Source organism: Taurulus bubalis (assembly GCF_910589615.1).
Source record: "Taurulus bubalis genome assembly, chromosome: 12".
Lineage (NCBI taxonomy): Eukaryota > Metazoa > Chordata > Actinopteri > Perciformes > Cottidae > Taurulus > Taurulus bubalis.
This window is the reverse complement of record NC_136600.1, coordinates 16,230,136-16,243,929: the sequence shown is the minus strand read 5'-3', so window position 1 is coordinate 16,243,929 and position 13,794 is coordinate 16,230,136.

The window sequence follows — 13,794 nt, the reverse complement described above, 5'->3', positions numbered from 1 at the left end:
GTTATTGAATGTAATCAATGGGCTCTTCACGATCATCGCCGCATCGATTAGCTGATAAATGGTGGTTGGATTAATCATCTGAGAAGATCCTGTTGTCGACGGCGCTGTGTTTCTTAACCTGCCCACTCAACCAGCAGCCACACAGAGCGAGACTTCACCAGAGCAGACAGGACTTCAATAAGTGACAAAAAGAGAAGTGATAAATTGATCAAAAATGACCACAATGAAACAGGCCTCTTGTGAGGCCACACATGTCCATTATGTGAGCGTGTCTGCGGGTTTGTGGTTGGAATACATCAAGGGCTTGGGGCCAAAGTTCAGCTTCAACCCAGACTGATGACCCTGCAGACAGACTGACCTTTGGGGGTCTAACAGCTGGGGGAGAATGTGGAGTCCTGGACCGGCCAGGGAGAGGAGCGAGGATTGGGAAATGAGATGGAATCAGAGGAGGTGAGATTTCGGGCAGAAGGGAGGAAAGTTAGAGTGAAGGGGAACCTAAAGAGGGAAACGACAGGGGGAGAGACAGAGGTGTTACCACAGCGGACCTTGGATATATCCTTGTGGTTTTTGTCGATCTATTCCACTGCGCCCTCCCCTGTTTTGGTGCTTGGCTCTGGTTTGAAGCAGTGAATTAACACCTGACCCCAGCTTCTGACCCTTCCTCCAGCTACCCCCTCCAGATTAGCAAATATGTGCTATCTAGCCTGGACACACACACACACACACACACACACACACACACACACACACACACACACACACACACACACACACACACACACACACACACATACACACGTATATATATATATGGCAACACAGAATCAAAGTCATACATGTACACACTTGGCTACTTAATGTATAGGGAGAAAAAAAGGACAAAGCAGCGCATGTCCACACAACCTTTGCACATCCCATCGTCTGTCCACCATCTAATTCCCCCGAGTGAAGCCTCATTGTGTCACTGCTTGTCACCGTAACGGTCAGTCTGTAATGACTACCTCCCCCTACACAATGACCAGGGAGGAAAACTACCCCCCCCCCCCTCACACACACACACACACACTGCCCCTCATCCATTTTACCTGCAGGATGTAGCCCGGCGCCGGCCCCATTGCCGCTGCTTTGGACCTTGTATGCTTCCACCCTGGCACACTGCCACACCCATAAGCTTTTTTCCATGCCAATTTACACCAGAATCCCTTTTTAATTTCTTACACTTTAAACTGAAACCATACTTCAAGTGTGTTTATGTAGAGTGGTGCACAATGATTAAATAATGATTTCTCTTTGAGGGTAGTTTGGTTTGAAGTGTCCAGAGGTCTGGAGTCTGGGAAATATTTGGAATTAATATTGGGAAACAAACCAACAATCTTTGAAACCCTTCAACCATCTTGTGGAATCATATAGTTGCATGGCTACAAGCAGCAATAGTGGCAGTTTGCCTCTGGTTTTCTTCTCATAGGTGCAAGCCTGATGTGATCTGTGTTTATTAAAAAAGTTAAATTAAACAGGTATAATACTGCAAAGAAAATACCAGCTACATTGGCAGCAATTATTACATGATAAAAAATCTGAAATTCTGTTTATTAACATATTTTACATTAAATCATGTAACATAATCCAATTCCTCAAAACATTTCATTTTTATTTCATAATTCAGTCTAGTTATCGTTTATTTTATTTTATAATGTAAATAACAATGACCAACCACAAGTTTCCAGTCTCCACGATATAGGTTATTTATTGTGATGTACTGTAAAAAATAAAATAATCTAATTCACATTTTACATATATAAATATGAAACAGAACTGAGGTCTGATTTTTGCATTTGTGATGATATAACCAGCAAATGTTTGGTAATTGTTCTTGTTAACAAAAAATGATTAAAACAAATTGCATTTATTTTTATAACCAAAAGATTGTATTTTTTTATCAACTAATACATTAATCAAGTGTGTCAGCATGATTGTTATAAGAGCTTATACAAGTGATTATTATAGCTATTCATCACATGAGTCCTTTTAAAAACAACAATATTACCGATGCCAGATCCTTCCCTACATCCATGGAGACAGATACCAGGCACCTACATATTTTTCTCACATGCCCAGCAGGAATTAAACTCCTAATACTTGACAGTGTAAGTGCCGTGCGTTACCCGTTGAGCATCGCAGGACCACATCCCTTTTCCTCACATCCCATCTCCCACAGCCTCCCTAAGGCTATTGTGCCGGATTGATGGCCACTCCGGCCGAAAGGTGAGGGGGGTCTCGGTCGGGCTGGTCAGCAGAATTTGTAGTGGCCAACCTCCGCCTGTGAGTGTCAGCAGAGAGCAGCCGGTGTGTCTGGCTCGATTAGGTTTCCAACCTATCTTCCCACTGTGTCAGACAGAGGAGGAAGGCAGCAGAGAGGGGGAGAGCAGCTGGAAGTTGCCCAGAGGAGAGGGAGGACAACAGAGGAAGCAGGAAAAATACATCTTTTCATCCCTGCTCTCTCCGTCAAAAGCCCTGTACAGTTTGTCTCTCTGTGTCTCTTGCTCTCCTGTTCTCTCCGCCTCTTACTTTGTCCTCCTCTCACCCAAACCCCTAATCCTTCTCCTTTTACCCCACACTCGTTCCTTAATCCTAAATCTCTTCTCCCCTCTCCACCAGCCCTTTTTCAATTGTTCTCCCTGTACCTCTCTGTTACCCACCTCCTCCCTCTCCTCCTTTCTGTCTATCGCATCTGAACATGCCACCTCTCAGCATAACCCTTTTACACACTCCAGGTGACTGCAGCACCTTATTTTCTCTCCTTCATCTCTTGAAACTTGTTTTCTGTTTTTTTCCCCTCCCTTGTTTTCTTTGTTATATCATCCACACATCCTCTCTGAGCCACTAAATATCTGCTCAGCATCTCTTTTCATTATGCTGCTTGCTGTCCACTCTAGTGCCAGATTTCAATGTCACTAATATCCCCCACAACTATTTCCAGAATGCCCTCATTAGTGCTTTTTCCCAAAATGATACCCAGGCCGTTGTCACAATGCACCTGCTAGAGATTTTTTTTTGTCCCGAGCAAGCTCGCACCAATTTTAGTCACTGCCGCCATTTTGTTGGATGTGATCAATTTTCTGTGATTTGGCTTCAGTGATTTCCAGCCTGTCAGTCTCTCTGCGGTGTGGGGGTTCAGCTGTGTTGCCATGTATAGCTCAACGTTTTCAGCCGAACCTGAAGGCTAAAAGAGGAACTGGAAAGTTTTCAGTTGTGTATATTGGAGCGTAATCATGGACTGATTTTTTTCCATTATTGACAGAATGTAAAGATTATTTCCCCCCTTGAAAACGGATGTTGGAAAAATGGGGAAATAAACTAAATTGATGGTACGACAAACAATGCACAGTGAAAAACTACTTTTTCTTCCACAATTCAACTTGTGTGTTGCGAGAGTGGGCTGTAATTTCACCCCTGAGTTTAACCACATAATGTTTCACAAATAGTGTTTCCATGCCACATCAGCACTGCTCATATTATTCAGATAACAAGAAAGCCTCTGTCATGTCCTACAAAATAGGATATGTTTTCTTAATCTGTCAATGGCTCCAGCCCTGAAAGACTTCATTTTGGCTGAGCAATGAAAGGCTCAAAAACATCAATATGGCTGAGCAGGATAAGAAGAAAGAGTCATATTCCAAGTCTGTATCGGACTCCCTCCATATCCTCCTATTTGTATGGTGCAGATATTGGGTCTCAAGCGAGAAATCAGGATTGCGTTCTCTCAGAATGGCAGCATCCTTCTGTGGAAGTGGAATAGGAATGTTATATGGAACCAATGCATCCAGACTTGCCTGGACATCTCAACAATACCCCTTCACACTTTCTCTCTCTCCTGCTCTCTTCCTCCATGTCTCTCTCTCTCAATAACTTTTTGCTTTCCATCTCCATCATAACCCACAACAGTGTGGAGGACGAGGTGTGGATTAGGCCTAAATGTAGAGTCATGTCGACCAAGCCATGACTGCCTGGCTCTCATGCTCGGTCCACCATGGTAATAAAGTCTGTGAAGAGAAGAAAAGGAAGAAAAAAACTAAAATCCACTCCACTTCATACGCCTCTCACTTCCATTCTCTTTGCGCGTTTAACGTGTGAAAAAGGATTGCTGAAAGGATATCAAGAAGAAAGAGATAGGAAAAGACAGACAGTTATCCTTGCTTTGCCTCGCCTGTCACACTACAATGTGCATGGTTGATAACTAATTCAAAAAACATGCATGGGCTGGGTGTAGCTTTTCAAATAGCTTGTACGTCTGAATGTGATTTAAAGGGTGTTTTTTTTTGCAGCTGCCTGTGGCTGATCAATGCTGTTCCTCTTGTCATGCTGTAAGAATATCACATTGGTATACAGTAATTCAACGCTGGCCAAAGGCAGCCTTTTGCATTGCCTATGCAGAAGGTTTGGTTTGTAGAGTGTGATGTATTTGGATGTGGTTGGGGGGTGGTTAAAAGAGAGCAGTCTCAGCACCGCAGACAGTGATTTCACGATGTACAGTGGTGGCTTATGCCTCCTGTCTCCCCCCCCCCCTCACTCATCCTATTTTCAGGCTTTCATTTTTTACACAAGGGGAAAATGAGGAAGAACAAAACCAACATATGAAAACTAAAACATGACAGAGATGGGAGGAGAGGGGGGGAGGGAATGGAGGAGGAACAGAGGAAGGAGAGGCAATCTCAGAAAACAAGAGGGCTTTCAAAAGTAAGGGATGAAAGCTAGTCAGGCTGTTATTTTTGAAAAATGATCCTTGTGTAGTGCTCCTCTTAAGAGCCAGGTACATATTATTTTATCTTCCTGAGGAGAATCAGTGAGGTGTTTTGGCACAAAGAAAAAAAACTTGGCAGTAGTTTCTTTGAAGTTGCCCAGTTTATTGTCCTTAATGTGATTTTTGACAGGCATATTTCAAATCATTTTTCAGTGAAATGTTCTTCAAATCATAAATGTGAAACCATATAAAAAGGTAACTCATGGAATCCTGAAATGTCCGCATGCATCTGCTGTTTATCACCACAAAATATTGACAACCAGTTATTTAAAAAAATCTCTTCTATATGTCAAATTAATATATAGGTCCGAACCGGCAGAGTGCCACCATGTTACAAGCAAACACACGTTGTCCCTCTCTAACACAGACTCCCTCTTGCCTTAACGGAGGCTGCTGTTGGCCTGAAACCTGAATTAGAGAGAAGCTGGCATCCGCAAGAGTCATTTTGAGTCCCCTCTTTGACCCTTAAAGCCAGGGATCCCACAGAAAAGATGAGGCACGGGATTGTATGTGATATGATGTCGGAGAAGAAAGGAGATGGAGGCAGAAAAAAATGTAAATGGCTCAGAGGACATTGTGGAAGTCGATGGTCGGTCTAATAGTGAATCACCTTATCGCTGCTGCTTGGCTGATGCTTTCTTAATCACATCACAGAGATGGCTATTATTGTTTTGTGAATATTTATAATAGTACATGAGATATTTTGTAAGATTTACAATGAGTTGTGATGTGTTAAACCTGGCTTCAAAGAGCCTTTCAGTGTGTTTGTGTGCATCCGGGATCTGAAAGAATTTCGTTCGCCACTACAGCACATGTTTGTATTGGAATGTGCCTCTGCGTGTGTGTGTGTGTGTGTGTGTGTGCGTGGGTGTGTGTGTTCAACACGTGTCTCCCGTATCAATAGGTTAATAGCTGAGATGTCAGTTTCAGTGACTGGCTGATTAGTTGTGTGTTCACTAATCCACACTGGGGCGGGGAACTATTGGCTTTCCCATTGATTTTAGCGTGGTGAGCAGGCAGAAGATAGAGAGAGGGGAGATCTATTGATTGACCCCAAATTAGCCCCCCCACCACCCACCAACCCGTTCTGCCGTTCCCACACTCATCCCCAGCTTCGTCATTGGGTGCCCGAGCTGACAAACATTCGGTATGATTGGACACTTCAACAGGGAGAGAAATGTCTCTTTTTTGATGTCGTTGATTTGGAAGTGTTGGCTGTTTGTGATTCGGCTGTCAGTTGATTGGCTGTCTGGTGAGGATGAGTGCTGCACTGTGCTGTGTGCGACCATATAGGGAGCAGCTGGTTTGGATGCCTTTGATGAACCAAACAGCGCCACTTCCAGAGGGAGGGTATTACTTTTGTGTTTCCGATCAGAAGCCATGACCTTATTGTCTATTACATGTTTCCTTTTTTGAGCAAAAGCTTGAATATTCATATACAATGTGTGGATGAGAAATCCGTCTCTGTCCATCCAGCCACATCCTTCAACTCCCTTTCTCCTCTGTTGTCCTTCATGACTGTCACACCACTGCATCATATTCTTCCTTTTAACTTTTCTTTATCTCCATTCCTGTCCCTCGCTCCCTGCCTTTATCCGCCCCTCCCTCCAATCCTGCTTTCCTTGGGTCTAAGCTTTGAGCTTTTTCTCCTGAGCCTTTCCTTCCCATATATCACTCCATCTCATCCCTCTCTGTCTGCCTCTGATATTCCTCTTTAGGCCTCCGCCACTCTCTCCCCTCTCTCCCCTGTGTCTATGTAAGCAAGAGAGAGGAGGTTGTTAAACATTTTTCTTCCCTCTTAATTGTTTTGACTGGGCCGATTGGCATCCCGATTAGGCCCATTGATTTCCTGGCGCTAAGTGCATTGATTTTTAAATTTCTTATTGATCCCCGCTCTAAATCTCCGGCACACTCACTCACACAGTCTTACCGTTCGCAGGGGTAGAGGCAGAGAAAGGGATTGGAAGGAGAGGAGAGGAAGAGGGAAGAGGGAAAAGGGAAAAGGAAAAAGGAAAGAGATTGGTGTTAGGTAAATACACTGACGGGTGACAGCGTAGTGAATTAACAGAGTGTGAGGAGAAGAAGAGCAGGAGGTGATGAGGGAAAACAGAGTTATGAGCTGTGAGGAGAAGTCGACTGAAAAGGCTTCTCCACACAGCGTTAAGACATGCAGAGAAGAAAGAAAAGAGCAAACAACACTGATAGGTAAACTATTTCTATGTCATTGCATCAAAGCTGCAATATGTTGGTTAGGTTTAAGACATTTTTTCTCTTTAACACATCTGGCTGTGCCACAGCGGAAAAGCTGTAAAATGTAAAGAGAAGCCATAATTTTGTAATCATAACAAGCATCTGGAAGGACCGGCAGTGAGTTGCCGGCCTGGTATCCGCCTGGACGGAGCATGTGCACATGTGAAGAATGATTCACTTTATGGGTGAACAGAGGTTTATGAGGGATAGACAGATATTGGAAATGTCAGAGATGGAATGGAGTGTTTTGTCTTTGCCTTGCTATTTCACATGGTCTGCAGAGCCTACTGGAGACGTGTGTGTGTTATTTCTGGCTTATGACTGTGTTAGGCTTTAGAGGCCCGCTGGACTCTGAATCGTACATGCCCACTGGTGTTTCTCTGAAGGTGGTGGACCTAATTGGCTGTATCCGAGTGTGTGTGTGTGTGTGTGTGTGTGTGTGTGTGTGTGTGTGTGTGTGTGTGTGTGTGTGTTCACGCTTGAATGTGCATGCGTGAGTGTGCATGTGTGCTAAACTTATGTGAACTAAACTCTGTTTCCATTTGTGTTTGTGCACAATAACCTATATTTTTTTTACATCTGTTTGTATATTTGTGTGTGTGTGTGCGTCTGTGTGTGTGTGTGTGCACATTTGACCTTTCCTTGGCTTGAGTGGTGAGGCTCAAATTCAGACATTAAGTTGATAGCATTTTCTTTTTAAAGCCTCTGTATTTGACCAAATTGTGCTAACCTTTCTCAAGTCATTTACTGCTTTTCTGTCTCCGCGTGTAGTTGAGTGCCTTGCACAATACACAATATATGGACCATATGTAGCATTACTGTGTTGCAATTACAATTTACTCTCTGTAGATCCACTTAAGATAAGTGCTTTCAAATGGCAAGCAAGGAAAAGCAACTTTTGTCAACTACAACAAAAAACTTCAATATCACTACCGTTGTCAGGGATAATGTATTGCTGCACTGCAGTGATGTAAAATGTATGATGTTTTAAAGAGTGCTCTTTAATGGTTGTATTATCATGGAGATTGTGAAGCTGGCAATGACAGTGGAGATGAGGATGGAGGAGAATGTGTTCCCTGAGTTCCCAGTGTTTACTGTTTCTGCCGGCAGTTTGCTGAAAATGTAAAATAACATATTATTTCAGAGCGGAGTGTGTGTTGGCTAGACAATGAGAGATAAAGTGTTTAAAATGCATACACTGGGCCGAGCTGCTGTTTGCTTTGCCGCGATGGGGCCTGTGTTTGCTCTGGTGATAGGGATGGCCTTACCACACACACACACACACACACACACACACACACACACACACACACACACACACACACACACACACACACACACACATGCAGACAATAAGGCTCCAACTCTTGGTCACTCTTTCTGATCGCTTTTTCAGATGAGCAGTATAGAACCTGCAGTTTCAACACACACACACAAACACACACACACACACACACACACACACACACATACACACACACACACACACACACACACGCATACACACACACACACACACACACACACACACACATGCAGACAATAAGGCTCCAACTCTTGGTCACTCTTTCTGATCGTTTCTTCAGATGAGCAGTATAGAACCTGCAGTTTCAACACACACACACAAACACACACACACACACACACACACACACACACACGCACACACACACCATGTCCCTCTCAGCTCATGCATATATTCTCATTTAATCAAGAGACAGACACACACATGCAAACACATCAGCACGACTGCAATTTAATCGTACCCACAAACTGTCTTTGGGCATACAGACACCTCTCTCTCACACACACACACACACACACACACACACACACACACACACACACACACACACACACACACAGATGCATATGTTCATGTTCAGAGTTTTGTCAAGAAGTGTTCGATTTAAAAAAGCCAATGGCCCCAGCTCTAAAATGTATTACCTAGGTAAAGTAGGTGTGTATTTTGAGATTATTTGATCATCAAGGATGAATTGGACCGCAACTAAATTATTTTCATTCTCAAAATAAATTTGTTATAAATTGGTTTAATCCATGAAATGTCAGAAAATGGTGGAGAATGACATTAAATTGTGCAAGGTGATGCCTTCAAACGTCTTGTTTTATCCGACCAGCAGTCCAAAACTGAAAGAAATTCATTTTTAAAACAGAGAAAAGCAGGAAATATTCACATGTGAGAAGTTTGAAGCAAAACATGTGTGCTTTCTTTTTCTTAGAAAATTATTCAAAACAATATTATAATGATCGCCGATTAATTCAGTTGACTAATTAATTAATCCAGTAATTGTTGCAGCTCTAGTGATGCATTTGAAATATACTTTTCTTAAAAAATGGAACCATGGCTCCTCAAATTCATCCAAACATGTCTGTAGAATTAGAGCAGATACAGGCCTACTCAGTGATGAATTTCACTGTCAAAGACAAATTCGAAATAAATCTCTCGCCATGGACTTCCAGTGTGTGTCGCACTCTGATAATTTCCACAATATCCTCTGCAACCCCTGGGGGCACTTCCCCCCCCCCCCCCCTATTATTTCTCTCTCCATCTTCTCCTGTTTGTTTCTATCCCTGTAAAATGCTGGTTGCTTTGCTGAAATACTGCAGTGCTTTATCTGCCCTCTTTTTTCTCCCTTTAGTCCCCCTCCTACTTCTTTTCCTCCCCTCTCTGTGTTGGTCTCCCCTGGACGGGTTGGGTGTACACCCCCCCACCTCCTCTTTTAGTTGTTGTTGTTGTTGAAGATGGTGGGGGCGCAACGGACGGGTTTGGCAGAGAGGGGAGGCGGTGGTAGAGAAGCAGCCGGGACCCAATGACGTGGGTGCGACATGTAACCGCGGCGCAGGAGAGGAAATCAATACATGAAAGGATGAGGAGCACTGGGGTGGATTACCGTCTGGGGCCCTGGCTACTGGAGGGATGGAGGGAGATGGAGGGGGTGTAGATGAGGCCTGGGGGGTGGGGGGTATTTGGAGGATGAAGGGGGAGGAGGGGTGTGGAGGGCGAGAGGCCAGATTGTCCAGTCCCCTCTCTCCTGCATCCCCTCCCTGACCAAGCGCTGTTTGAATCTTGACCCCTCCCATCAAGCCTCCCTTGGCTTCTAAACACTGTTCAGTGCCGGTAGGCTGCTATAGGTGAACCTTCGGCTCTACACTTACACACTCACACACACACACACACACACACACACACACACACACACACACACACACAAGGTGCAGTGGACTCTATAATGTTGAGTGAATGCTGTTACGGCCACTGTGCTAACACTACTGATAACCCACACTATCTGTATGGGGAATAATTGCCTGATATTACCAGTGTAAATTAAAGAGCCCCAGAGAGATTGTGTGTGTGTGTGTTTGTGTGTGTGTGTGTGTGTGTGTGTGTGTGTGTGTGTGTGTGTGTGTGTGTGTGTGTGTGTGTGTGTGTGTGTGCGTTTATGTGGCTGTGCGGTGAGTTTGCCGGCATGTAAGTCTTCAGCAGGGTGCGTCCGCAGCACTGCCACAAACCCAGATAATAAATATCTATAATAAATATCATTATTATTGGGCCAATCTCCCCCAATAACGGAGCCTCTGTGAAAGATGACGCAAGGGACTGAGCTGGATATTGGCAATATATCAGCATTGATTATTGAGAGTGCTGACAGAGAGAGGGAGGCAAAGTTAATAAAAACTAATAAAAAAGACAAGGAATACAAAAATAACAAGGGCTTTAGCTGGATCAGCTGCTTGTACAGAAAAGGAAAGGCAGAGAAGGGAAGGTGGAGGGATAAAAGGAGTGAAAGGAAGGAGATAGTGGTGTACAGTCATGGTGTGTGTGTTCGTCTGTCGGTCTCGTTGCATTTTCTGTCTCAACACGTGTATCTGTGTGTGTGAGTGTGTATCTGAATTTAAGTTTTTATCACTCTTGTTGTCTGCATGTGGGACTTTTTTCTGTGACTGCAAATTGGCATTGACATCTACACACACACACACACACACACACACACAGCTCACTTTTCCCTCTCCTGCATGTGCGTCTTTTTGGATTGATTGAATCCTGGTTGGATCTGAACACTGGTTGGGATCCAAAGCCTGCACAATCTGGAATTTGGCACTAACCAAGATGCACAAACAATACTTACCCCTTACCCACACACACACACACACTCTCTCTCACGCTCTCTTGCTCTCTCTCTCTTACACACACTCACACACACTGGCAAAGACACCCACAAACAAACATCATAAAAGGCCATGCATCATATCCATATTATCTTGACAAATCTATACATCATGTCAGAGCATGGTTTTATGTGAATATTGCATTTTGCTGTTATTGGTGTGTGTGTGTGTGTGTGTGTGTGTGTGTGTGTGTGTGTGTGTGTGTGTGTGTGTGTGTATGTGTGTGTGTGTGTGTGTGTGTGTGTGTGTGTGTGTGTGTGTGTGTGTATGTGTGTGTGTGTGTGTGTGTGTGTGTGTGTGTGTGTGTGCAGAGAGGATATGAGAAGTGCGTTGGTGCTCTGTGCTGCTGGGTTGAGACGGGACGGGACGACAGTGAGAGAGCGTTGTCCATTCTAATGGGGCCTTGTTAGGCCGCTGACAGAGCCAGCAACGCAACTGTTGGCTGCTATTGATTCCCGACCGACGCCATTATTGATGAGTGAGAATTTAATTCAACCAGCTCGTTTGTCAACATGACATCACCATTTAACTACGGCCATGACATGGATGCGAACACCCGCGGATAAGCTGGGTCACACACACACACACACACACACACACACACACACACACACACACACACAGAAATGTTCAAAAGTAACAACTGCACACACACACACACACACACACACACACACACACACACACACACACACACACACACACACACACACAAAGTCTGACAGATTTGCTGTGTTTGGAGGCAAATAAATCATTTCTCAGTTAAAACCTGCTGCTTCTTTTGCATCATTTACAATAAAACTATTTTTGTTCAATATTCAAACACTGTGCTTTTAACCATTCAAATCAATCATTCAAAATGAATTACAAGCAATTACCAAGAGTGCAATAAACTATATGACTAATGCATGGTCCATGGTATGACTAATGTATAGCCTAAGGATGTTTCTGGCTCTTTCTGATTGGATAAATATTTCATGCCACATTGTGACCTACAGCACATGACATGGAAAACATGTTGTGGTGAAGAATTGAACAAATTGCTTTCTATGAATAAATTTGTTTGTAACTAGCATAGGAAGAAAAAAAAACAGTTAACCAAACCATCATCTGCTAACACTGTACAACAAACATGCTAACATGACATTTTTTTAATGAAAACATTACATTAATATTTGATCTGATCATCACTGAATAACAATTGTCGGCATAAAATAAATATAAAGTATAATGACTATTTTCTTTTTAAATCATTGTGTCTGTTTGCCAACAATACAAGGAAACGCAAAGAAATGCTGCAACATTTTAACTTTGTTGTTTAATAGTTACTTTCCATATATTATTGATTGGGTGGAAGATTTGTAATATATGCCTTAATAGAAAGGAGGTCCATATATTAAATGGGCCACCGATGAAAAGGGCATTTGCCATCATGAGCAAATGTATATAGTTCCTACTATAACAGTAGTTTATATTTTTTGCAGAAGATAAATATTGAAATTGTTATATTATGAAAAAATGTAAAATGCAAATGTTATTACCAGTATTAATTTTGTAATTGATAGAAAAACAGTATGATCATTCTTGCTGCAAAGAAAATAAAGATGATGTTCCTATCGAAATATTATATTTATTTATATAATATCTATGTGATGATGAAAAGTATATATTTTACACCCAATATAGAATAATCTTCTATAATCACTGGACTTAACTGTCAGTATCCAGAATCCAATATGACATCCATTACAGTATTTCTCTATGTGAAAAAATTGAGGTAAAGAGATAGAAAGAGAGACAATTTTGGAAGACCATTTTTCAATACAGCAGGGGAAGATACAGCCTAGAAAACAATGGAATCCGCTATATATCTCTCTGTATGGATCGGGAGGCTTGATAGGGAGGGAGCTGGGCAATCAGGACCCTGTGGGCCCCCGATGAGAGCGGTCCAGCAGGGGTTACTGGCTGGAGCGGGCCCCCAGGGGAGCTCTCTCTCTCTCTCCCTCTCTCTCTCTTTGGGCCCATGGGTCTCTCTGGTCCCCGGGGAGTGAAACTGTAGAGACCGAATCGCTGCAGGGTTCCTATAGGCACCAAGCATGAAACACACGCAGTCAGCTGAATTTAGGTGGTCGGTCATAGACACAGATAGACAGATGGACAGAATCAAAGATAAAACGCGATAGAGGTCATCTCCAGGTGGTGTTCTGTGTGTTTGAATGTGTGAATTTTACTTCTCGACGTTTCTACTTGCATAAGAGAGAGAGAGAGAGAGAGAGAGAGAGAGAGAGAGAGAGAGAGAGAGAGAGAGGGGGGGGGGGGGGGGGGGGAAGCCAGTCAGAGAAATGAAAAGCAAGTTTGTTTCTCACTCAAAAGTTTTTAGATCTTACATCGACTGCAGGTTGAGTCGGTGAGTTCATCTCAAATGCACGTGCTGGTGCTACGTGGTGTCTTTTTACACGCGTGAATACCGAGTTGATAGTTTTCTGTGATGTTGTCTTTGTGGTCGTGTCAGAAGGAAGAAAAAGAAGAGTTTTGTCTGAATAGTGCGTGGAGGACGA